Here is a 26,404-nt window from a genome sequence, read left to right on the forward strand (position 1 = left end):
CAATCGATGACGATGGAGCAGACGTTCCATTGCCCGACCATGAAAAAGTTCGAATAGCTCGCCTGAAGAACAACAAAGCGGCAGGGGCCGACGGATTGCCGGCCGAGCTATTCAAACACGGCGGCGAAGAACTGATAAGGAGCATTCATCAGCTTCTTTGTAAAATATGGTCGGACGAAAGCATGCCCAACGATTGGAATTTAAGTGTGCTATGCCCAATCCATAAAAAAGGAGACCCCACAATCTGCGCCAACTACCGTGGGATTAGCCTCCTCAACATCGCATATAAGGTTCTATCGAGCGTATTGTGTGAAAGATTAAAGCCCACCGTCAACAAACTGATTGGACCTTATCAGTGTAGCTTCAGACCTCGAAAATCAACAACCGACCAGATATTCACCATGCGCCAAATCTTGGAAAAGACCCGTGAAAGGAGAATCGACACACACCACCTCTTCGTCGATTTCAAAGCTGCTTTCGACAGCACGAAAAGGAGCTGCCTTTATGCCGCAATGTCTGAATTTGGTATCCCCGCAAAACTAATACGGCTATGTAAACTGACGTTGAGCAACACCAAAAGCTCCGTCAGGATCGGGAAGAACCTCTCCGAGCCGATCGATACCAAACGAGGTTTCAGACGATGCGACTCCCTATCGTGCGACTTCTTCAATATGCTGCTGGAGAAAATAATTCGAGCTGCAGAACTTAATCGAGCAGGTACAATCTTTTATAAGAGTGTAAAGCTGCTGGCGTATGCCGATGATATAGATGTTGTCCGGATGGACGAAAACACTCCAGCACTGAAAGTATTCGACGCATTACCCGCCGGGGGAAGCAGAGGAAGAGGAATACCTCCACTCCGTTGGAAGGACCAGGTGCCACGTAGCGAAAAGAAGAAATGGCTGGCGTGCTGTTGTTAACTCGGCTATAATCGCGTAAGCGGTGTCTACGTCAATTAAGAAGAAGAAGAAGAAGATTATTGCAAATTTCATAACGGTACATATATACAAATATATACTTATGTATGTATGTAAAAGTACAAAACCTTTTGGAGTGAAATAATGTTCATATACTGCGAAAGAACTTTCTGTATTCTACGATCTATGAACGATAAAGTTGTACAAGACTGTGTTATTTTTACCAACACAGATGCAGAAATAATATACGCATTTTAAATGCTATGAGCTGATATATATAGACTTATTTACATCTGAATGTACTCTTATTGGCATGAATAATTATTGGCAATAATTCTGCTGCAAGCGTTGAGTTTAAACCGCTTAAATATTAATGAGTTTCCAAAGGTATGAAATTCGTTGGAAAACTGAGATACTTTATGAATATTTTCACACATGCATTTGGCTTTTTACTGTTGCGTAAGTTACCCCAATAAATATGATTATTTGTTGTTGAGTTAAAATATTATTATCGTAATTATTTAAATTACTAATATAACGGAATTATTGTTTGTACATATATAAAAGTTTTGTATATTGCGAAGTAATTTCCATACTAGAGTGTAGAGCGCTATGAATTCAATTCAATGCAAACTATTCCCATTAACCATATATAGTATATATATACTTGTATATACACATATATAATATATATAAATATTTACGTTGTATTTAACATTGATAACGGTTTTTATGTACTCATAGCTCTATATGAAATTATGAACTCAACATTACTAATTAAACTTTGTTGAAAATATTATAACAGAGAAATTACATATGTAGGTTTCATTTAAAGTCAATTATGCTTAACTCACTTTCTTCTAATTTATGCTAATATCTGACTTTATTCCGATTTTGACTCTGATATCTGTAAATAGAAAATTAGTAAGGAGGATGTTTATGCGATAAATTTGTACAAAATAATTAATTATAGTTTTATGTTAATAAATTTAAGAACTTAAGTAATTAACTTTTCTCATCCAGTTAGTCCTGCCCTTAAGCCAAATGTATGTATTAAATTGAAGATATTATATATTAATGAGTGTGAAGAGGTATGAAATTCTTTTTAAAATTGGATACTTCATGTGTATATTTCACACAGTATACCTAGGCGTATACGCAACATTACATCAATATCCAGTTCTCTAATGCAGAAGATATGTACATCGGTTTCTGTCGATTATAGCTTGTTACGTGTTCATTGTGAGTTTTTGATAGCCATTGTGATTTAACACTTGTTCAAATTCTTAGCACTTACTGATTTTATATCCCATACCCGCAGAAGATTATAAAATTAGTATGCGGTAACACGATAACGAGAGCGAGCAACCGAAGGAAAAATACACAAACAATTATACAAAGACAAACTCGTCTTCATGTTTTGTATCTCTAATATGCTTTTTAGACTTCAATGACAAAAACGAAATTGACTTTTTATTTTTTGCCCTTGACCTTCTGCTTTTCATTCTCTACTTCTGTCTTTTTTAATTTCCGTTGTTAGCGATGCAGACTTTGATGGGACTTCGTGCGTTTTATTGAATTTAAAAGCAAAGAAAACTTGCCTCAAATGAATATTACAAGGTGCGTTCCAAAATAAATAGGACTTAAAAAAAACAGAACAAATGGTTTTTTGGGCAAAATCAATTTATTTTATTAAAAATAGTTTCCTTCTGCTTCAATACAGCTTTTTGCACGGTCCAAAAGCATGTCGAACGAGTGTTTTAGCTCGTTGGCTGGTATGGCCGCCAGTATGCCGGTGCAAGCCTTTTGAATGGCCTTTCATGGGCAAATGCATTGCGTCGATCGATAAGAGGGCGCATTATCTTGCAACAAACGCCAACTTTTACCTTCGCGATAATTGGGCCGAACACGTCGAGTACGGCGCACCAAAAGCTTCAAAACTCCAGGGTAGAATACCGCATTAACGTTTTGGCCGGTGGAACAAATTCTTTGTGAACAATACCCTTGGAATCATAAAAACAAATCAGCACTGTCTTAACTTTTGACTTCTCCATGCGCGATTTTTTGGTTACGGCCCGTCCGGTGCCTTCCATTCAGCACTCTGGCATTTCGTTTCGGGATTATATTGGAAACACCACGTTTCGTCACCAGTCACAATATTGTAAAGGAAATTTTTACCCTTTTTGACCTCTTTAATAGGACATCATTAAATCGAATGTTGGATTCTGAGCAATTTTGGTCGTCACGGAACAAAGCGTGCACACACCTTTTATAAGCCCAAATGTTCGGTCAGAATGCGATAAATCGATGTTTTGGAGACGTTCAATTACATTTCCATGAATTTCGATAATGATTTTGGTTGATTTTTGATAAATTCACGCACAGTTTCGATGGAATTTCCAGTGATCACAGATTTTGATTGGCCCATATGTTGATCGTCATTTATCACAACCACTTCGAAAACGTCGAAACCACTTCTGCAATCATATCCATAAACTTGAATCATCAATTGAAACGTTTCGGTAAAAGTTTTACCAATTTTAAAACAAAATTTGATGTTGGCTCTTTGTTCGAAGCTCATTTTCGCACCGATAACATAAACATACTGACACTTAAAACGCAATAACTTCACTTCCAATCCATGAAATATCATGAAATTCTCACTGGACAATCGATAGCAAATTATAACGCACCAGTCGACATATAGATGACGCCACCAGGGGGCGCTAGATTCAAAAAGTCCTGTTTTCTTTGGAAATCACCTTGTAGAAGGAAAAATCACTTCACTGGTTTAATTTACAATTTATACAGAAAACATAGAAATTGCTAAATAACACACAAATTATCATAATGACTTTGTAATTTGTTCGAAAAATGCGAAATTGTCAAAGATATTTTTGGTATCACTGCTAAAGTCCTTACCAAAGTCCAGCCGGCGATGGTTTATTACTTTTTTGTTCTTTATTTGCGTCTGTTTTGTGAATCTTCTTGACAAAAATATATTTTCATCCTATTACACAAACTTTAACAATAACAGAGGTTAACAGTACTATTTGTCTGTCATTTGGTTTCATTTTTCTATTCTGAGAGATTTTACAAGCGAAGCTCATAAGTGGATTTACGTTTTAACAGACTTGGCATAATACACTTTTTGTACTTATTATATCTAAAATTTCGAAAAAAATTAAATATCATATTATATACTGATATGATAATCAACTTCAATCTTACTGGCATCAAATGCCTTGCTTTTTACCAGTCAAGTAAAATAACTGAGTGTTCACATAGAAGTCTGTTGCAACGACCTCTTCAAATGTCGATAGTTATTTCTTCACCCCACACAATAAGCGCTCGTAAAAGGTCGTATTGTCAACACAGAAAGTTGTGAAAAACGTCTAGACAGAGAATTTAAAATTTTGACTCATGTTGATAATCACTCATGTTGATAATTTGTACGGTATAATAAAGAATAAATTTATGGCATTGTAAATATCTCAATAAATTGTCTCTATATGTTCAGCGTTCATATTAATATAGTTAATGAGGAAAATAACTATAGTAAAAAAGAATATTAACTAAATAATAATTAATTATAACTAGTGCTTGTAAATTTCACAGCAATTTTTACAAATTCTGTTAAATTATTGAAAGTGGCAACCGATAACCGGCTTACTATAAGTCATGCAGATGGGTAATTTTGAATTTAATAATTTATTACCAGCACAATTTAAAGCGTAACTTGTGCTAATTACTGATTGTCATTAAAGTGAAAAGACTGAAAGACACAAAATACCTGGAAATGTAGATATTATGCACTAATACTATAATTTTTCTGATCTAAGGTTGAACGATACCGGAAAATAGTTCAAATAAAGTAGGGGAATAAAATTACTAATATTTTTGAATAAATAGCTGGAAATGTAATAAAGATTACTAAAGTGCATAATACTCTATACGTTTTATATAAAATTCTTCTAATGTTTTGAGCCAATTCTTATTTTTGAAGTCAGAATGTGGAGAAAGCAAATCAACGGTCGAAAACTCTGAAACTTGATGCATTATCGGAAATTTATTATAAATTGATGACTATAAACATCGTTTGAGATAATAAAAGGTGGAAAAGTTAAATGTATAAAGAGATCTTATAAGTCTTAGTACGATCACTTTAAAATTTAAGGGAAAACCTGTCCCATCGTTTTGTCAATGGTTCTGCTTTGTGGGACATTCACAAAAGTATAAATTTAAATGAAGACTGACCTCAGGAAAATTTAGGACTCGAAGCCCTCCCCACTGTATTCACCACTAATCTCTTCACCAGAGTTGACAACAGACGTACATGTTCCTTTAATTCTGTTTATACATAGTATTTTGTTTAAAGAAAGTTGAAAAGAAATAAACCAAGTTTTGTATATGAAACTATTTCGACTGTTCTAGGCAAGGTGAACAATATACATACCATGTATTTGTGGAAAGTAAAAGATGCATCAATCAAACTTTTCAACAGAGCGGAATGGTCCTTACGGAACCTTTGAAGTAAAGAAGAAAACTAAGATACGTTTAAAGCATATTTTTTTTAATAAGATTTTCATTTATAGATCTTTAAAACATTTACTACACATATAACTTTTATTATTTCACGAATATGTTTTTTTTTGTCGGGAGAGTAGAGCCCAAATTTAGCAAGCTAATTATTATAATGCAACCACCTCTGTGTGTGCCATACGTTTTAAGAGAGGTAGCTTAACAAAAAATTCAATATCTTTGGAATGGTATGAATAAACAAATTTTTTTTTTTTCAGATTATTAAAGATGAATATTTTGCGCGCTGTGTCACATACTTTCCAGTTTTTTTTAGCGTGAAGAACACATTAAAAATTTCAATTTTTAACAAAATATTATGCTTAATACTATTATTAAAAGAAATTGACCATGAAAAAATATTTTTAATATAGCACGGACATTTTTCTTTGGGTTCACAAAATTTCATCGATTTATCTTCAGTAGTTTATGAGAAAAAATTTTACAATTTCACCATTTTACCAAATTTTTTTAAATTTCAACCTTCAATAACTTTAACAAAAAAATTAATTTTGACGAAATATTTATATCACGGGGTATGCGTCTGGTCCCCTTCCTAATGAACTGTTAATTTTCAAAATCGGAGATTTTTCGAATTTTTCATGGCCCACTTGACGTGGTTTGACCCAATTAAAAATAAAGCAAGATGACAACTGCTTTTATTAAAGAAGCGAATGTTACCAAGTTCAATTTATATTGAACCCTGTGAAGCTTAAAACCGAAATATAAAAATGTTTTATTTGCTAGTCTCGAGTAATCAGTTTGTATAAATATTAACATTTTGAAATTACTAGTAATGTTCAAATAAACGTACTCCTCTAGCTGCAATACACAACGACCATCTCTCTTCTCCCTTATTACATTACATGTACAAATGCTTACAAAAATTTATTTTATTGCATTTGCGATGTGCTCAAGTAGGCATTAAAGGAGCGTGCAGCTGTGCACAATCTCCAAACACTCTGCTTTCCTTTACCACAAAGCTACAACAACATCTACACACAATTGCACTCGAGTGCGTTTCGCAAAGGCAATAACCACAAAACTACAAAAATACGTAAAGAATGTTGTGCGTGGAAAACTTTGTAACGGCAAGTGCTCACATAGTAGTAGAGCAAAACAACATTTACAAATACACCAGCTAAGAGTGTGCATATTTACTCAATAACAGCTTAAGCCTGAATTGGAAATTTCAACATAAAAACCATTTGCCTATATTATTTTATCTTTCAAGGAACCAAGGCAATGAAATTGAAAAGGCGTCTCAGAGATACACTCTGAGTGCTTTTTAAATTTTAAACCCGTGTTTCTCAAAATGGTGTCTCGAAAGTCGGTGACCAACATTACTCGAAAACGACTAAACCGATTAGTCTCAATTCTTAACATGTATTAATTATTTTTTTCAGTAATTAATCGAAGACCTTTTATCTATTATCTTATTCTTTCCTTATTATGATCAAACTTCACAAGAAAAAAGCATAGAAAACACACCACATGAGGTGAAAAGCACTTTGCTGTGAACTAACTGTTTTATAAAAAGAAATTAAATGGACAGAGAAGAAAAATAAGTAATTTTGCAAATTTGGTATATATATAATAATTTAATTTATTCTAAGGATTTCAAAATGTGAAATAATAGTTTAGGTGCAACTGCTGCATTACAACATACTTGTATTATTAAAACTTAAATATCTTTTTATTCGCACATGTATTAAATACATACATACATATTAACAAATAAAATCTTTTCCGCATTATTTAAACATACATATCTATATGTCTTTTATTCATACTAAGAAGGAAGTAAAATGTACAAAGTTAACTTACATATTTTTTGTAATAGAAAAATATTTATATTTATAAAAGATAACGCTTTTGGAAGAATAGTTCCTCCATTCTATTTCAATAAAATAATTGCAAACTTCTTTAAAAATATTGAAATCAACAAAACAAACACATCCGATTTTGCATTGTGAGGTTCGCTTTCAGACATCACAAAAACCTCACAATAGTGCAAATATTTTATGAATAGTCCATCAGTTCAATAGTTCTCTAACATGGATTCCAATTGTCTGGTGATAATCCATGCACTTCGCTAAATTGACCACTGCACATTCACATCTCTCGAGTGACTGTTGTTGTTAGTTTGTGATTTTTTGCCACACATTGTTTTGTGTGTTTCCTGTTAACATGCTGTGCACAGTCGCCATTTATCCCTAATCTTAGGAAATGACAATATATCATTTATCTTCTGACAGCTTTCCTTTGGTAATTTACTCATATGTTCATTCGGGTATATTTGTGTACATCATTGCTATAAAGACGTTACATTTCTGTGAAATACTGGAAAAAATTTGTTCTTATTCCAGAAGCGAATGATGATATCTTAAAGCTCTATGGTATCTCTAACAATTCTATAAAAACAATTTTCTTCTAACAGTATTTCTCCTAGGTAGTAAGCGGGATGTTTTGAAAGTGGAAAGAAACAAATTTCTCTTTTTTCTTAATAATTTATTGTGTTTACATTATTATTAATAATTGTGTATATTCGAATTGGCATTGAGTTGGCACAATGAGAAAGCATTTCGGGGGTTAATAAAGCGCATGTATCTAAAATGGCTAGAATTATGGGCCGTCAACTCTTAGGGTTTGTACTACAATAATGAACGTTCGCATACTGCATTGATACTTTAGAAGTTTTTCCTGGCTATTCAGCAAAATTAAACGACCGCTCCGGGGAAATCGTTTTAATTGACTTTAACATAGAAGGCCTTTAATTCAAATATTGCACATGTTTTCGACATTTCTCTCTCTCCCTCTCTCTCTGTTTACTTAAATGTATCCTTATTTTATCAAAAAACAACTGACAAACAAACATGTCATTTGATTTCATGATTTCTGATTTTTGTATTGTAAAATAGAAATAAAGATTTAGAAATAAACGAGAGCAAATTTTACCCTAACCATTCATAATTTCTTGAATTGTGGGCACAAATATATCCAAAATCGAAATTATATATAGGGCAACAAAACCACTGTAACCGGTGTAATGTATTCTAAAATTAGATTAATTGAACTGAGCAAAACTTGACTAGAATATTATACTACATGAAAATTGAAAAATGGAAAATTTTCGAATATTTGGCTCGCCCTGCATGCAGTCCGACTTTTATGTTTGTGATGGATGCGGCAAAATATTTTGCTTTTGATAAAAGGAAACTACACACCCTCACCTAAATCACATATATGTAAGTACACTGGTGGCGATTCCTATAAACTCACTGAGAACTTAAATAAAAACAGCGATATTACCTTTATAGTAATTTCATTAAAAGACAATTTGGTATTCAGTTTCACAGCATCAGTATAAATGTTATTATTTTGAAAGATAAGCAAAGTACTACAGATGGATTTGAGTTTTCGACGTGTTTACATGTTGCAGTTTTTCTAAATTAAATGAGAAAAGTGGATGTTGAAATTTTTTGTCGTGAAAATACTGTAACGTGTAACCTTGATTCAAGAAATTTTCTTAGCCAATATGATGATGAATATGGGGAAGATTTTTGTCAGCTGAGGAAAAGGGACAAATAAAGGGTCTCGGAGGCTTGTCTTGAGTCCTGGCGTTCTACAGGAAAATTGTGGAAAAATTTATAAACTTTGTCGAAAACCATATTTAGTGGAGCGCTTTGTGACACTTAAAGCAATCTTTGACTATAAGATTAAGTCGCTACTGGTATAGGAGTCTAGAGAACGACTGAATAGCCTAGCGGAACTTAACCAATTGCACCTCATCTGCATGTCTAGTCACAAAGGAATAGCCGGGATGAACTGACTGATAAGCCCGTACCTACCGCAGAGTGCACTAACATGATAGAGCCTGAACCATTCATCGCGCTGGGACACCACCATAAAGAACCATAAAGCTTGTCCCATTCTACACTGAGAACTGCAAGCTGAAAAAACACTCATACAACATAGGCCTAGCTTCTTGCGTAAATTGCCGGTTCGGCGACAGGGAGCCTGAAACAACAGAACACCTGCTAATTAACTGCAGACGCAGGTTGAGAGTCCTTGGATCAATGTTTCCAAATAGGGATCACATAGCTTCGCTAGCACCCAGCAGTATATTAAAAACGGTTTAATTTTGATGAATCGGATGAATTTAAATACTATTAGCCTGATAAACGAGTTAATAAAGAAGTTTCAATGACCAAAACGGTACCAGGTGGCAAAAGACTTTTTTAGACTAAAACATTTTCCATTTTCCGCTCGTATCCCCGACTTAAATCTTATTGAAAATTTCTGAGGTATTCTATCAAGAGGATTTTGAAAGGGACAATTTAATACAAAAGTTAACCTAGTAGTCGCGATTGAAAAAGCTGGACCGCTATACTGACAAAAACTTACAAAAAGCCTAGTTGTTTCAGTACCGAAAATATTAAGTCAAGCTTTTAAACAAAAGAGAAAATAGAAATATGTATTTCTAACAAGAAGTTGGGAGTTCAGTCGCAATTTATTTCTTAAAAAAATGTTCAGTTTATGTAACTGAGTTTATGTGAATTAACAGCTCAAACACAGTAAAATTATTATAACTCACTTTTAACTACAGATTATTTGCTTTATTCTCCTTTTTTTAAAATTCTATTAATAACAGATATTGACAAGTAATGTTGATTTTGCCTTATAAAAACTAAGTAAAAATAGGTGTGTTTATAGGAATTGCCACCAGTGTATATATATATATATATAGTATGACTGCATGTATGTGTGTGAGGTTTGAACGGATACAGAGCAGCCACTCAAAAGCGCCACGTGCCAGGCATGAAATAATGAAAACAGCTAACTGCTTCAATGGTAAAAAGGGTGAATGGAGAGATGTCGGTGCGCTGACGGAGGCGGTGTCAGTGAAAGTTCAGAAAATGTGGGATGAAAATCCTTTAGCTGCTATTGAGAGTTAGTTGTTTGACTGTTTGGTGAGAGGAGGTAATTTTAAAATGCGGCGTTCGGTATTCCATGTAAAACACAGCCACACAAGCTTTTCATTTTGCAGAAAAGTCAATTAAATAATGGTGTTAAGGTATCGAGTCAGAAATTAAATTTGTATTCAATATTGTACTCGAAGATATTAGAAAGAGCTTTAGACGAGTAAGTAAATTAAAAAAAATCCTATTCTCGTTAATAAGTATAAAAATATATGTACTATTTTATTATTAGTATGTGTATGCTTTATTAGTAAATTTTATGGAAAAATATTTAATTAAAAGATTTATGGTACCCTGCTGAGCTAAAATTTACTAAAAAATTATTATAATTTACTAGAATGTACGTATGTATATATAAGAGTGTCCGTTGTTTCTAAAATAATTTTTGGAAAGAAAAGATGATATATTTGAAAAATCCTTAGCAAAAACTGCTTTCATTTTTAGTGCAAAAACTTTCATATCTACAGTCGCACATGTGCTCTCCACGTACATATATTCTACTTAAATTCGCCCTTTCTTACATACGCTGAAATCGTCAGCGTCCGAACTTAAGTGTGCACTAATTGGACGTGTAACCGAATATATCCAGTTCGGAAATTTCTTTTATTTCCAGCTGTCATTTATGCTTGAAAAGGAGCACTACGGACGATAATTTGTAGCCCAGACTCTACTTACTCACCTACTTAAGAGTGCAGAAATGGTGGTACCATAAGTCTACGCCTTAACATGTTTGTGTTTATGGAATTAATAAAATGTGTTTACAGTCTACTATCTTCCTTACTACATAGGTATGTGCTTTTTATGTATGAGTGCATGATGTTCAAAAATCTCACTTGCTTCGGCTAACTTTTGCGATGTAACACAATGCGAGTAAATAATAATTCATTATGATGTCACGTATACGTCATGGTGGCCCACATAATAAATGTTGGAAATGACAATTATGTCAGTTACTACGTTGCAACCTGGGCGGCCATTAATTATTTCATGTTAATCTCTTCCTGTGGTATTTACAGGAAGCACATTTCAAAAGATAATACATATATATATGTATATGTATATTCGTGTCTTTATACTTGTATATACAAGTAAATATATATATTGTATTGGAATATATGAGTTTGCATTAAATCGTATTTAAATTAAATGAATAAATTGTTGTTTCAACGCCTGTCACAAGACATACAAGCAGATAGCTTCCGTAACAGGAAAACAGAAATCTACAGAGACATAAGAGTTTGAAAACTCAATTCGAGGAACACTTTTAAGCGCTGGTTCTAAAAAGTGTATTTAGAACATCTTCAAACGGCTTATTTGAACTTCATTAGTGCCTGTGTAGTTGACAGGCATAACTGTTTTGAGGTAAAGAAGCTTAAATATGGGTTCAATAGCATTATATTCTATTCAGTATTCTTTCTAGCAGTCTTCAGGTGAGCAATAATATCAATTACTTTAGTTGAGTTGAAAATAAGTAATGAGCAGCGGCTTTAGATATTCGTCCCATCGCTTTATCAACAAAAATTATATTTCGAAAGTTTGAAAAATGTTAATTTTTATTAATTGTATAATTATTTTCACCAAAAATACAAGTTTTTATTAAAAAGCTGACTATTTTTAGGCAATGGACATAAAACTAATGTAATATACCTACATACTAGAATAGAATCAATACCAGAAATCGATCGTTGATCAAATAATATTTATTATATTTGGTTTCTAGTATTTTCTGCACACTTCTATTTCTGTGCAATCGTTTTAACTTTCAACGACAGCAGTTAATGTTGCCAACTTTCTGCCTGCCATTTGGTTTTGTTGAAGCAGAAAACGGAAGTTACGAATTTCAGTGTCAGAAAGTTTTTACTTTATTGACAAGTAACTTACCATATGTATATGTACATATGTAGAAATATATTAAATTCATTCATGTTTTGAAACAACCACATAAAAACTAACTTTGTTATATCTTGACATTTCCAGTTGGATACACACATATCGTTTTCGGACTCTTCGTATACTAATCTGAAAATCTAAGCAATAAAGTTGTTAACTTTAAGGCCAAATTATCACCATAAACTACTTAAATACAAACCGCGTAAAGAAGAAACTTAAACATTTAAGTGCGGAGAAGCATAATCAAAAACAGCTCATAACTGAACGTAACTTTTTAAGTAAATATTGGCAAACAGTCCTAATGTTTATTTTTTCTTCACAATTTTCCATTTCCACTTTATATTTTGTTTAATGGTGTAATGTGAATAGGGCAAATTGAAATAATTTTTTCTAACTTTGTAATGTGAGTTGTTTGAAAAATTAAAGAAACGACCATTTTTAACCTAGACTTTCTCACTTCATTTCAAAGTGAGCTATCAATTTATGTGTACAAGATTAAATACTTTAAGGGGACTACTTGCGCAAAGTAAGCTAGAAATGAAAGTGTAAAGAAATGGCATTTAAAATCTTATAAGGAAATCAGGCATTACTGTTTTCCCATTTTGATGGTTAAAATCTCAGTTCTTTAGATTAATTATGTACCATACCATTACTTAACTATTTTATGATAAATCCTGTGCGGTGTTTGCAGCGAGCATATTTCAAATATAATGAAGTGTGATGACTTGAGGAAATTTAATCAAAACCAAGAAAATTTTCTGTATATAAAACTAATTTGATAAATTACTGGTGTTCAGCAACAAAGTTTGCCCTCTCTACACGTGTAATATAATACCAAACTAGGAGAAAAAGTGGATGAATATAAATAATTAAGAACTGTCAGAATAAATAATCACACGTTTCCTGGAACTTTTAACTTGTGAATATATTAAACTTATAAATGCTTAATTCCTACACGTGTTTATTTCAATTTAACACGAGCCATATAAAATAGAGAACGAGCACATGTTAAATAATAAAAAATGTTGAGGGCAATGTTTTGGAGTTTATTAGCTGGTATATTTCATCAACTCGGCTATAATCGCGTAAGCGGTGTCTACGCCAGTAAAGAAGAGGAAAAAGATATTTAATCAACATGACATCTTATGATGAAGAGCCTATGGTGGAGAGGTGAGTCTAGCAGAACTCCCAATAGGTCTTATTCGGAATAAAATACGCACTACAAAATCGTTCAGTAGTTGGTATGTTTGGTCTTCATACTTTATTATTTCTGCCTTATGTTGTGCTTGGTTATCTAAACAAAGATGGATATTTAATCCCAAACACAAATAGGTTAAATACTATGTCTGGCGAGTCAAATACGAGCCCAAACGGCTGCATCGTTTATTTACTGTTATCAACACATAATATAAATTGACGATCCTGTGACGTAAAGGGTTGACTTTCAACAATGACATTCGCACGTAATAACAGCTCGGATATTCCTCTTTCTCTCTATGATTATTCAATAATATTGGAATGTCTAATTAAATTCTGAATTATTACGAACTAATGACATGCATTATATATGTGCATTTACTTATATACGAGCAGATATGTATTTATGTTATATGCAAGTGAGTTGAGTTCGTTGTAGTTGTAGTAGACTTTATTAAGTGCTTTGAGCATTTTGAAATACCATGTCAAGTAGTTGTTTGGTGGAGAAGTTTACACTTGACATTTCAGCACTCTGCTCGAGTAACTTAGTTAATTATTTTAGCCACAAAATCTATTGAAATAATTATGTTTCTAAATTCAGGCTTCTCGTGATGAATTATTGTGTTTTGCTGTTTGCATTGAAATCTAAATGTATTTACTGTAATATTCAGGACTTCGCAGTTGGAATATATAATTAGTAATAAAGTTGTATTTGTATTTAATATCTATAAGATGATTATTGAAACTTTGTTGAGAATGGAGAGAAGTTCAGGGAGTAAAAAAGGTATAAGACCATCATATTTGGAAAGTTCATTTAAATTGCGAAACTGTTAAATTACTAATTTTATCTGAACTATTCAGTAAACCCATTCAGTGATAAAACTGTAAGTTTTTGCTCTATTATACTTGTATGTAAATATACCTAAGGTATATACAGGTATATTATATATTCGGTAGGGAGATATGTACATTAAACTTGCTAGAGGGAGGGGCCTCGCCCATCTTTTCAAAGATTTTTGCCAACAGGTGCCTCTTTCTATTTATTGGGATCCTCTATACCAAATTACAGCTTTATATCTTAATTTAGTGCTTAGTTATGGCGTGACGCTCATCTACGAACTCGTAATTTTTTTAAACATAAGGATCTGTGTATTTATTAATTTTTTTAAGCATCATTTTCGTTAAGTCATAGCACTTTTAAAATTCTCTCTCAGAGAACTGAAGAAGATCAAACACACAGTTATGCAAAAAACGAAAATCTATTTCGAGAGAACAAAAATTATTCTGCCTGAAACGACTATATAAATGAAAGCAGTGAGAATGCATTAAAAATGTTTTTTTTACCTCACAACATGTTTTAATTCATCTCCTTAAATAAGCACAATTTATCACTGAAGTTTTTCTGCCAAATGGAGTTTTCTGATAAATTTTATTAAAATATAAATACCATTTCCGAAGAAGGAGAAATCGCAGTGGCTTACTTGAAATCTGGAAATAAATATAATATAAAAAAATAAAAATAAATAAACTAAATACTGAAAAGTTTAAAATAGTGTAATTTCTGTAACTAATATTGCCACTTAATCTCGAAAAGTGTGGATTTCCAAATTTTGTGGCATTTTGCATGTAAAATGATTAGCAACGAACTGACCGTAAATTTTACAAATTGACCAATACAAATTGGTTATACAAATAAATTTCGAAAATTATTCACGCCTTCGACGCAAAAAGCGCTTGCCACAAGTGTCCCTGTTAATCAGCTTAATCAGCGATATTGATGCTTCGATAAACAACCAATTTAATTCGTAAAATTTTGTAGAGCTTCTGTCACTTTCGCAATTCATTGGATTTATTTGAGTAAATTGCTGCTTAACTTTTATGAATGAAGCACCGCCAGCTGCTTTTCATCAAATATCAAGATAATCAAATTGACAAAGTGCGCCAAAAGTGACAAATATTTAGTCTTATATTTTGTGCTTATTTACTGAAACTGATAAATGACAAGTTGCGAATTCAAAAGCGAGTAATAATATAAAATAAATTGACTGATATTTTTTTTGATTCTTGCTGTGGGAAAGCAGTTGAAGGGGAGTGACTTTTGTTATAAAAGCTTTAAGTTGCATTATATAATATTTAAATTGAAAAAAGGTAAACTTTAAAGTGCTTCGATAATATCACGTTCTCTAAAAAATAAAATATTATTAGTAATAACACTAATTGAACAACGAATATGAAACCTTTCAAGTAATTAAATAAATCACATTTTTGAAAGTAATTATTAAAATTATTCTTCTTAATAAGAATTCCAATTATCAACCTCGAATGTAATCGAAAATTTTATACACATGAAACATGCAAGGATCAGACTTTACTCCACATGATTGATGATTGTATATGAGGTACTTTGTAAAATTCAGGAAACATTTGTTATTATAATAGCATATGGTATTGGCAAAAATAGATAAAATCGGATCGCTTATAAGGTCAACACATAATTTAAAGTTTTTTTCCAGAACCTGAAGCAATTTCCAGGTCTTTGATCTTTTGGTTTGGTTACCTTCGAGCTTAGCTACTCCTTAATATCACTAGATCACTTTTTAAATACACAAATACATATACAATGAAAACGTTTTAGAAATATATGTACGAGTATACCGTTTCAGATCATATGAACACAACTCACAACCGTACAGCAGGCATTCAACTTCCATTCATCCATGCTAATCACTATGAAAGGCGTTATGTGACTCTTTAATTGGTGAAATCTAAATGAGGTTCTTGCGTACATCCATTGAGGGTTCAAGGTTTTGTAGCATTTGTGCATTTGCTTGTGAGCAAGTAAAACGAAAATTTTGCATGCGAATGAGTCTTCGAAAAAAGGCTAGCTTAGCAGAACTTGATTAAAAGCGCTGATTGGAGTAATTTAAAATGTCTCGATTGTAAAATTTCGTTTTTTACTTTTGCTTTACTTTATGCCTTTTTCATTTTTGAGTAATTTTTGGGAGATTGATTTTTTCTAATAATTTCAAACGTAGCAATAGTAAAAGTCAGCAAAGATTTAATAAATAGAAATACTTAAAATTACATTTTCTGTTAGCTTTGTTGTACACAGCTGTTGGATTGCAGTCCTGCATATAACTTACATATCTGTATGTATATCTATGCAACTCTGAATTAGTATTTAACATGAATACGCGTTAACATTTGTATTTTTTTCCGATGTTTTCCTTTCAAATAGTCCTCGAGTCATTGACAACGGGATTTTTTTAGCCAAATTAAGCCAATGTCAAATCTTTATTTAGAAATACCCAACATGAGTTGACAACATAATTTATGTTGTTTCCATTTATAAAAAATAATCGATTCAATTAGTTGACGGTACAATGCGTACAGCGTCAATCTTTTGAGGGTTGTTCGTACAAAGGGCACCATAGGCGAGGTGTATATCCATAGTATTGTTGCCCACGGCGTATGAGTAATTACCAAACACTGATTAGTTGCCTATGCTTTTACTTGTTCATGTGTGTTCATAGATGTACATATATATAGAACGCAAGCCATGTATTTTGTAACAACATTGCTGGTTAATAGCATAGTTGGGACTTTTTATTTCCGTCACAAAAATACTTATAAAATTATGCATGTTTTTTATATGGACCCTTTCATAAAAAAGTCAACGTAATGTTAAATCTCACATGTGAAACACACTCGTGGCTACGGAAACCTTACCACTATACTTTCTTAAACTTTTTTCGGCCTTTCTCGTTCGTTTGGGATTTTTTCATTTTGGCTTTCTTATGTTTTTAGTAATTACTAACAAATATGAAGCTTCACACTTCCTAAATCAGCAGGTTAAACATAGTCAAGAGCGCCGAACTCATTTCTGTAAGAGCGTATATTTGATATGCGGCGCCATTTGGCTGAGTGGAGTGAACTTTTGTCTTAACTTGCTTGGCGCCAAGATTTTACGACCAACATTCTAATCCGTTTGCTCATTTCTAAGCGTTAGTGCTTCCGTTTTACTATTTGTTTTTGTGTCACAATTTGCTTGCCAAGTACTCTAATCTTTTATCTACAGGTCTTATCATTATTCCGTCAATCATTAGCTCAACTTTCCTCAAATTAATGGAAACCTTGCATATTCTTTTGGGGACTTAAAACTTTTAAATTTGGGAGTTCAAATAAATTCTTCATGCACGAAGAACATGAAAATGATATGGGCTTTAAATTATTCATGACTTTTATATACTGATTGGTGCATTTTAAATTAGAAAAGAAGTACGGGTATGAAAATACCAAATAATGGCTGAAAAAAAACAATTAAATTGTCATAAATCAAATAATTTCCATTTTTTACATCACTTCAACGTCTGAAATTTACTCAGCGTTACTATTTCTAAAGTCAATAGACTCAACACACAACTGCATATTGTTTTAAGGCATTATTATCTCTCTACTATACTTTTTAAAGACCGAGTAAATTGATTTATTTACACCGAAGGTACATATATAATATAAATTCAATCCTACGAATACAATTTCTCACTAAGAACTATTTAACTGCGATCATGTTCCCAATGAAATAGCTTTGTTTATCCTAAAGGAAATATTTTCAATTTTAGTAAAACAGTGTTAATACTTTTTCCCAAATACTAAGCTGACAGTGCACTGTGTTTGTTTTTTGGATGCCCTAATCAACGAAGCACATTCATTGTTAGCTCAAAGAACATATTGTGAGAAAATACAGCGCCACTTTCGATTTGCGAATAGATGCTTTTTGTTGTGCGTGTTCGCAAGATATGCTAGTATATTGTACATACGAGTATATATTTCTATACAAAAAGCTCTTATATCAATAGTTTACATATGTACGTACGTCTAAGTATGAGTAAATTTCACTCAAGCAAATCTTGCTGCAGGCAAAATCAATTTTGGTTAAATAAACCTGCAAAGTAATTTCGAATAAAATAGCTAGGCTATGGGTGATTAGTACTATGAAAAAATTATAATAAACGAAAGCATGATTTAAGCATAGCATTGTAAGAGTTTTCGATAAATAATATAAAATATGAAATATTCTCTTAACTAATGGTAGCAAATAAATATCAAGAAACCCCATCATTTATCCACGCCCACAAAACGCCATTAACCAAAAACCTATAAAGTCCCATAACAGGCAATAAATTAAGTTATAAAGCTGTTATTCGGCATAAAGGATTGCAGTATCAAGGGGACCTGCGAACTAAAAGCTTTAACCAATCGCTCAAACTACTAAAGCTACAACAATCAAGCCTAGAGCAATTACTATGAGAACTTCTACCAATACCACTTTCCATATAACGGTGATGTTAAAAACCACTAAGAGCGCGTTAAATTAATAACAATTTTACACTTAGAATGATACAAGAGGATTTTATGATGCCGTGGTCAAAATTTAACGATATCTTTTAGGTAAAATCACATATCGGTCGACTTACTTCAATCTATCTTGGTAGATAACATTCTTCTGACAGTCAATCTGATACAATCTGAAAATTTTCGAAATTAGGCCACAACAACACCTACTTCCAAGAAAATATAATTTTAAATTTCATTTGATGCCGCCTTAACTAAAAGTTTTCCAAATCGCACCAAAATTTTTCAAACTCTTAGATATCAAATATGTGAACCTCAGTGTCTGTAGATTTTTGATCGAAAATATGTGAGATATGCAATTGAAATTTGGAGAGAATATTTTCCTAATATTAGTATGATTGAGTGTCAAAAATGGCTCCAATCCGGTCAATACGTCCCTTAGCACTCACATACCATACTTAAAGATTTTCGTACTTACGGGTGACTTTATACGGCATCTTTGTGTCTAAAATGGGTAAAATCGTGTGAAAACTTGCCCTAAATAACTTATCAACAAACCTCACTTACCTGGAGGTATTACTCCGTCTTTAACCCTTGCAAGTTGCAACAGTATGAAATATTCGCTTATACCCAAACTTGCCATTCTTTACATGTACTTGTTGAATTTTAGTTTAAAGAAATAAGTAGCATTTTTAAGCTTCATTTTCAATTCACTAGTTTGCGACACTAACTGTTTGTATTAGGAAGATTAAAATTAAAAAATTAAATTTAATGAAACGAAATACATATACATATACTATAATATACTTGTATATATTAGGGCGCTTAAAAAAATTTTGTGATTTTTTTTTCAACTCTTACCCTCTCAAATGTTAGTGATTGACAAAAAAGAAATCCTCCCTTAAGCCAGGCGCTGTAGCTTAACTCTAAGGCGTCGATATCTAACACTAATTCCAATTTGGAAAAGTGGAAAAGTATAAATGGACGTATTTTTATCTTACCTTGTTCTACTTGTATTTACATATATAAAAGCTTTTGTCGTTTTATTCTTTTATTCTTTTGTTCTCAAATATCGTATTATTTTATCATTATCAAAGTCATTGGACAGCCCAGCCGTCGATGGTCGGTTAAATAATTGTATATACTATACATACATATGTATGTCTGGAATGTATATATTCCTTACATACTCCTATTTCTTTCGTATTGTTTTAACTTTAAATGATACTGCAACTTTCTGTCTGGCATTTGGTTTCATAAGAGCATAAAACGAATATTAAGCGTTTCGGTGTCAGAAACTTTTTACTTTATTGGCAAGGATCTTATATATATGTGTATATGTGTAGGCATTACGAAAATAACTGAGTTTTTCAGACATGTTATTTAAAACAACTAAACAAAAATTAAATTTTTTCTCGTGCTCTTATATGTACACACAATTCTCGTATTCTCTCTCTACTAAGCTGAAAAGTAAACAAAAAAGTTGGTTCTTATCACCAGAATAGGAAGGTAAATATTTGAGTGCCAAGAAACATAATGAAAGGTAGCTCGAAATATAAGTTTATTGTTAAAGAAAACTTCTGGAAAACGATTTAAATATTTTCCTTTGTAATTAGGGAAATTACAATAAATGTCTGCTTTGTTGAGCAGGCGAGTTGTTGTTTGTTCCCTTCACGAGTATGAAATTGAAAGAAGGAAATGTGATATGAGATTCCATCTGCACACATATTCTTCAATTTTTACATATATATATACATATATATATATATATATAAATGAATTGCTGTTCGTTAGTCTCGCTAAAACTCGAGAACGGCTGAGGTCTAGGGAAGGTTTAAAAAGCGGAAAAAATCCAATAACTGCCGGGAAACCCTAAAAACAGCCCTTTTCCATTTCCCATACAAACGTTTGCTATATAAAATGTAGAGTCAATTTGAACTTCATTCAATAAAGTTCATATTCAGTTATAACCACTCACTGTCGTCTAAGCAATTTAGGTGTGTTCCTAACGTCAAAGAGTCAATTTGCAATTTATTACCGCTGCACAAAGTTCAAATTCAATCATATCTATCAAAATAGTTGTGCACTTTGGAGGATCTAATGTCGCGTTCCGAAACTAAACAAAAGTGAATCGCGAACGCGACAAAATTGCATAGTCACAAAATGTAATAAATCATTAGTAGTACTGATTTTCAATCAATTTGGTTGGCTTCGCGAAACTTAATTTTAGCTAAATGGCCATGATCTTACAGGTATGCAAATTAATTGTTTGGGATGAATGCACAATGGCCCATAAGAGGCCACTGGAGGCACTGGACAGAACATTGAAAAGTCTTCGTGACAACCAAAATATTTTTGGTGGGCCAATGATTCTGTTATCAGGTGATTTTCGTCAGACTCTTTCAGTTATTCCCCGAACAACTGTTGCTGATGAGCTAAATGCTTGCCTAAAATCATAGAATTTGTTTCAGTACGTAAAGATACTCCAATTAACAACTAACAGGCGAGTATTTTTGCTACATGATGAAACTGCAAATGTGTTTGCGAAGCAGTTGTTAGGCATTGGAAATAATAAAGTTGCAATGGACACCTCGACCAGATTCATCACATTACCCACAGATTTCTGTCACATCACAGATTCAAAAGAGGAGCAGGCTGTATAACTGTTTTCCCAGATATAGCGGAAAAGTTCAATAACCATAGTTGGCTAGGTGAACGAGTAATATTGGCAACGAAAAATAAAGATGTCGAGGATCTCAATGCGACCATTCAGAATTTTCTTCCAGGATAGTTGGTTTCTTTCAAATCAGTCGACACCGTCAACTATCAAACGGAGTTTTTAAATTCACTGGAATTACCTGGATTAACAGCTCACAATTTGCAGTTAAAAGTAGGATCAGTTGTCATCATGTTGCGTAACATTAATCAAACTCAACAATGCAATGGAACAAGACTGGCTGTGATAAAGGTGATGAAGAACGTCATTGAGGCAACAATCATAAAAGGAAAATACAAAGGTGAGGATGTCTTGATCCCGCGAATACCGATGATTCCAACGGATTTACCATTCGATTTTAACCGCTTACAATTTCCAGTACGTCTGGTCTTTGCGATGACAAAAAATAAATCGCAAGGACAGTCTTTAGAAGTTTGCGGAATCAACTTGGAGTTTCCTTGTTTCGCGAATGGACAATTATTCGTCGCGTGTTTGCGCGTCGGAAAACCGTCTTCTTTGTAAATTTACGCACCACAAAACAAAACAAAAACAAGTAAGGAAGGGCTAAGTTCGGGTGTCACCGAACATTTTATACTCTCGCATGATAAAGTGATAATCGAGATTTCATAATACGTCATTTACATATTTTTCAAATACCGTATTTTTGTAAAGTTTTATTCCGCTATCATCATTGGTTCCTAATGTATATATATATATTATACAGAGAGAAGGCATCAGATGGAATTCAAAATAGCGTTATATTGGAAGAAGGCGTGGTTGTGAACCGATTTCACCCATATTTCGTACATGTCATCAGGGTGTTAAGAAAATATTATATACCGAATTTCATTGAAATCGGTCTAGTAGTTCCTGAGATATGGTTTTTGGTCCATAAGTGGGCGAGGCCACGCCCATTTTCAATTTTTAAAAATAGCCTGGATGCAGCTTCTTGCTGCAATTTCTTCCGTAAAATTTAGTGTTTCTGACGTTTTTTGTTAGTCGGTTAACGCACTTTTAGTGATTTTCAACATAACCTTTGTATGGGAGGTGGGCGTGATTATTATCCGATTTCTTCTATTTTTGAACTTTATATGGAAACAACTGAAGGAAACGACTTTTTAGAGTTTGGTTGACATAGCTATAGTAGTTTCTGAAATATGTATAAAAAACTTAGTAGGGGGCGGGGCCACGCCCACTTTTCCAAAAAAATTGCGTCCAAATATGCCCCTCCCTAATGCGATCCTTTGTGCCAAATTTCATTTTAATATCTTTATTTATGGCTTAGTTATGACACTTTATAGGTTTTCGGTTTCCGCCATTTTGTGGGCGTGGCAGTAGGCCGATTTTGCCCATCTTCGAACTTAACCTTCTTATGGAGCCAAGGAATACGTGTACCAAGTTTCATCATGATATCTCAATTTTTACTCAAGTTACAGCTTGCATGGACGGACGGACAGACGGACGGACAGACGGACGGACAGACGGACGGACGGACAGACAGACATCCGGATTTCGACTCTACTCGTCACCCTGATCACTTTGGTATATATAACCCTATATCTGACTCTTTTAGTTTTAGGACTTACAAACAACCGTTATGTGAACAAAACTATAATACTCTCCTTAGCAACATTGTTGCGAGAGTATAAATATAGTTTATGAGAAAGCTTTAAATTGATTACCAAACTGTATCATAACAGTGTGTGTCTGTTAATATCAAATTTAAACCTTATAAATAGTCAGTATTTCAGGAAAACTCTGTTTTTTTAAGTAAGCAACTGTCGAAAATAGTAATAAAATTTCATGCTTCATTAAAAAATGCTTTTTTATTCAATACGTTTCGTTTGGTTTAAAATTAATTTATACACAAGTTTAGGTCTTTTATTTATCGATTGAAGCAGTACGTAGTCTGCCGGGTCAGCTAGTTATTAATACATTTATCCGGAAATATTAAACCTGTACATGAAGTGTTACAAATGTTTATTTTAACTTGACATGCAACTAATGGAATCTGGAGTCGACATATGTATGTTAAACAAAAAATGAATGTTGCGAGAAATGTTTTTTATTTTATTTGCTGTGAGACTTCAATATAAAAAAGCTGCCAGGGAGTAGTTAAACTGTGCAAAACTTTCAATTGCTGGTATTCCGAATAAAGGACGTAGCACAGTATGGTGCCCGTAGGGTATTCAAATTGGTTGACATAATAGATTTTTAGGAAGCTTACTGTGATTGTTATTATTAACAGTTTTAACACGTGCTCACATGGCAGCGTCATTTACATACATGTTTATTGCCGTTAAACCCGTGCTGGAATATTTGGTGGGCCATTGATGAGGTAGGATGATTTTCAACGCAGGAATTCGCACTTAATAACACATATTTACCTTTAATTAACATTACAATGTTTAATTAAATTTTAGATTATAATGATCTAATTGCATTTAAACAATGTATGTGTGTAAAGTTTAACAGCGTTTCTGTAATGATCAGTATAAATCTACACACACAAGCGTAATATGATTTAGTACACTATGTACATAAAGTGTGTGGAAATACTTAAAAAAAGAACTTGTGAATTTCTCATGGTTAGATAAGGTTGACCTTGACAATTTTTGTAGCCCGCTCGAGTAGTTTGGTTAATTAATTCAGCTACAAAGACAATTTATGCTAAAAGTAGTATTTCTTGTTTCTTTAAGAAAATGAAATAATTTAGGCAGAATAGAAGATAGAAGAGCTTGTTATTTGTTTAGTTGCTTCAAGTGCGAAGCTGTTCAATAATTTAATTTATCTGAACCGTTCAATACAATAAGTTAGAATGCCACTTTTTTATATAAATCGAACGTCTCGCACCACTGACGAACTTTGTCATAGATAAAAAAAGCTTATATGATAATAATATACTCACGTTTTCAATCAATTCGCAAGGGATTTAAAATTCCTTAAAATGCTTTTTGGGTATTTATATACAAAAAAGTACACTCACATATTCACACGAAGGAAGAGAGTTCACAAGCGTAACTTTGTTTGTTTACGACAAATGCCATACTCACACACTCATTACCTACACTTAAGAATCAAAATCGAAATTAGCTTGTAAATCGATTTTTACATTCTATTAACGCTTTAAAATCACTAAATATCTGAGATGCATATAAATCCTAAAGTTTTGGTTAAAACAAGTTTTAAAATTAATATTCTTGCATTAAATAGTCTGCGGTTTGATACGTGTATGTGTATTAGTATTGACAATGAGGTGACAAGTTTAAGTCAACATAAAAGACAGCCAGCAATCATTTCAATATTCGAAAGCTGTGCATGCAAGAAATTAATTAAGACGAAGCTATTCTCGATAGACACTATTGATATTATGACACTCATTAATTCTCTATTTTCTTTCAAAATTTGAAAAGTTATACACATTCTGAATAATTAAGAAGTAATACGAGTGAAATTTAAATTTAAATTAAAATTTAAAAATATTCTGAATAATTAAAAAGTAATAAAAATAAAATATAATTAAAGTTAACAAGATAATCAAAAACTAGTTGTAAGTTAATACATTCAAAAGGGTACATATACTAGTAGGAACATCATGTTTGCTGATATCGATTATTTTCCTCTATGATACTTGAATGTGGACACTTGTGCATATACGAACTCATGTTCATCTGAGTGCTCACACAAAAGTGTGTGAAAACGGCAACTTTAAATAACGTTAAGCCGCAAATGACAAGGTGTTGCACCCATAAAACACTGGATTGTTGAAAATATTTTCACTCTCAACCACCACCATGAAACGCAGGTGTTCATCTTGCGCAATGTGATGACTGAAAAGGGATACAGTGAAGTGCTTACAAGTGTACAAGATTACAAGAGAAACAAGAATTCAGGTGCAGGAAAGTAAGTCATGAAAAACACTCTTATGGAGAATTTAAACTTTTAACTTAAGCTGATGAAGATGAAAAATTAAAAGTTTCTTTAAATTATTTTCTATAAATTATCACTTTAGTTTACATGTGGTTGCAATTTTCTAACGTTCGAATCTTTATGAATAAGCGAGAAAGAAACTCGGAATATCGGAATATCGTAAAGTTCAAACTCCCTATGACCTAAATTTATATTTTTAAAATCTAGAATTTCTTATTTCAGACGCGAAATTATAAATATTGGTCATATACTTGAATAGCTACATCAATGTCGTATTATTTAGTTATACGTTGATCGATCGGTGTGCTTCCGAAAACTTATTAAAACGTTTAAAATTTCGTTATTTGCAAAATTTTCGACGGATGCCTTTGTTACTGCCTTTAACGAACTGGCAACAAGATGCATTGCAGCCTTACTTACTATGGAATAGTCCATATGTATTTCTGACAACGTTTTATATTCAAAAGTTGTAACACAAAAGCAGGTGCTCGAAACGATATTGCGTTGCTCCTTCTTGTCAACTGTAAGCTGAAGAATATAAATGACGTGGAAAAGAAAAGACAACGGTGAGCACATTAATCAAACCACACAACACAGCATTAGCAAACGGAATAAGCATTGAGGCAGAAAAAAAAGGACGAGTATCTTCCAGCATGTTTATATTACAACTAGCATATGTATAAGGATGTCTTTATTATTGCTCATATAATTAACGTAGAAAACTCATACTTAATATCATCATCAACATATTTGAACCTATTGCTGAAATGGTTTTAGGAAGAATCTCAATATTCAGTGTTCTACTTTTTCTCTGCTTGACGTTTTGCTGACCCTTTGCT

At 32.7% G+C, this 26,404-nt stretch overlaps 1 protein-coding gene across 4 annotated transcripts in view; it reads right to left on the reverse strand.

Annotated features, from left to right (window-relative positions):
• Positions 1 to 26,404, reverse strand: part of LOC120777108 (serine/threonine-protein kinase 32A) — a 79,915-nt gene that overhangs the window by 31,614 nt on the left and 21,897 nt on the right. For 3 of the 4 annotated variants that reach the window (XR_005705479.1, XR_005705476.1, XM_040108252.1), the window contains exon 1: positions 1,772 to 1,824. The exons of the other annotated variant lie outside the window; for it this stretch is intronic. The gene's annotated coding sequence lies outside the window, so the exon portion shown is untranslated. Of the gene's footprint in view, positions 1 to 1,771; positions 1,825 to 26,404 lie in introns of those variants that run through there. 4 annotated transcript variants of the gene reach the window in all.

Source organism: Bactrocera tryoni, chromosome 1 (assembly GCF_016617805.1).
Source record: "Bactrocera tryoni isolate S06 chromosome 1, CSIRO_BtryS06_freeze2, whole genome shotgun sequence".
Classification (NCBI taxonomy): domain Eukaryota; kingdom Metazoa; phylum Arthropoda; class Insecta; order Diptera; family Tephritidae; genus Bactrocera; species Bactrocera tryoni.